Here is a 2535-nt window from a genome sequence, read left to right as displayed (position 1 = left end):
TACTTATTATTTCAGCTGTACATTTTGTTCTTGATTTTTAATATTATGTGTATATTTTACAATATGTTAAATAGTCAGTACTGGAATAGAAAACCAAATATACAATAAAAATTGTCCTTATCCTAATCATTATCATTATCATCATCATCATCAAGTACTGTAATGGACTAATTTAAGGGGAAAATATCATACTACTACTCAATGAACCATGTAGTGGTTTCATTAATTTTGAAGAATGAACATACCAATTGGTTTCATCAAGAGAGTGAACCACCAATTGCATGCAAAGTATATAACAAAGCCTGTTTAATTTCTGTGCATAGCTTGTGCAAGCCTGTGTGTAAAATCTGTGCAAAGCCTGCACTAATGAGAACTAATCATGCTAATACTCGTAAATTTAGCGGGCGCGAGCAAGCTAGCTAGCTAGCATCATGATCCCTCCTTATATTAGGTTCTATGTGTGTTTTGATTCATTGAATTGTTAATTATGTACCATCCGAAGGCGTACACCCCCAAAATATCACGACCAAGAACAAAAGAGAAAAGGAAAGAGAGAAGCTAGGGTGAATTATGATATCATTTTCTTTACATTAATATCATGTCAAAAATCTATCACAATGTTGGATTTCAAAAGTAAAAGTATTTTGGTTGCTCGCAACTTGGTTAATTTTATGCGATACGCCATATCGAGCCCCCTCAAATTTTTGGCTCATAACACCACTGGTCTGCCATCATATATTGAAAAATTAGCCTGAGATAGCAAGAAAGAGCAGAACCCTCGAGCTTCCTGGGCCCTTTAGTAGCGAGAACTCGCTGGACCCCGACTGCAAAGGACTTCGCGTTCACCATGTGCGCTTCGCGCTCATCAAGTTCGAGTCTCCAGTTTGCTAGGAGATCCAGGTGGGAGAATCTACAGATCATGCAGAACAGTCGCTGAAATAGTATACCTAAGAAATATAAAATTTAAACATAATTTTTTAACTTTTGGCTCCCCATAATTCTAGCACAGTGCTAGACCGTGGTCTTATAGTTAAACCCATACGATATTGTGATATATATATCTATGGTTAATGGGATGGTCCAGGCTGGAAATATTCATATCTCACTAAACAGAGTAAAGTTCAAAGCCAAATGCTGAAAATTTGATCAAAATCGGATAATAACGAAGTTATTGAATTTCAAAGATTTGCATTATTCCGGTGAAACTGTTCTAGCATGTCTAGGCATGTCTTTATGAATATTCTTTAGGTGGGCTGATGATGTCAAATCCCCAAAGGGGGGGGGGGTCACATTTTACAAGCTATGCTTTTGAGTGAATTTCCCATTTCCACAGATACCTTTCTTCTATCTAAACTATATATTATAATTTGTCTACAAAAATGTTTTGTATTATTTTCATATGTTAATTATCATTAATGTTTTGTAAATATTTGTTATAATGTATGAAAAATGATTTGTATCAATATTTATGTCATTTCTGTTGGAAATAAATCTGAATCTGGATTGTTCTTTTGTATTCTATTATACAAAATTATGTTTATTCAAAAATGTTCTACCATACAAGAACTAAAACAATTGGATTGACAACTGAGTAAGTGCATTAAGTGCCACATATCCTATTTCATCATAATGGAGACACATCATTTACACATTTATAAATAAATGAAACATTTATGATTTCATGTAAGAACATCAGAAAAAGGAAAGTGTGGATGTGACATCATCAGCCCACCTAATGAATATTCATGACGATGTGCACATAATTGCTTTCACAAAATATTGATACTAAAAGTTTAATAACTTCGTTATTTGTAATCCGATTTTCATGAAATTTTCAGAATTTTGCTCTATGAATTTTATTCTATTTATTTACATACAAATATTTTCAGCCCGGACCATCTATTTAAAGGTAAAGTCCACCTCAGAAAAAATGTTGATTTGAATCAATTGAAAAAAATCAGACAAGCACATTGCTGAAAATTTCATCAAAATCGGATGTAAAATAAGAAAGTTATGACATTTCAAAGCTTCGCTTATTTTTAACAAAATAGTTATATGAACGAGTCAGTTACATCCAGATGAGAGAGTCGATGATGCCACTCACTCACTATTTCTTTTGTTTTTTATTGTTTGAACATTATACAAGATTTCAATTTTTACGAATTTGACGATTAGGACCTCCTTGAATTCCACGTGTTCAGGGAGGAATTAAACTTCATTTCACATGACAATGACGAGAAAATAATATTTCATATTTCATCTAATAAAAAATACAAAAGAAATATTGAGTAAATGATGTCATCAGTTCCTCATTTGCATACTGAACGAGATGTGCATATAGTTATAACCTGTTTTGTGAAACGAAGCGAAACTTTAAAATGCCATAACTTCTTATTTTACATCGGATTTTGATGAAATTTTCAGTGTTATGCTGGTTGAATTTTTCTCTTTTTATTCAAATCAAGCTTTTGTTGGAGGTAGATCCGACTTCAGAATACGGGCCTAAAGGGGCACTGGCCCATAGAGATATATCTC

This window comes from Lytechinus variegatus, chromosome 11 (assembly GCF_018143015.1).
Source record: "Lytechinus variegatus isolate NC3 chromosome 11, Lvar_3.0, whole genome shotgun sequence".
NCBI classification, from domain to species: domain Eukaryota; kingdom Metazoa; phylum Echinodermata; class Echinoidea; order Temnopleuroida; family Toxopneustidae; genus Lytechinus; species Lytechinus variegatus.
Note: the sequence above shows the minus strand (reverse complement) of the source record.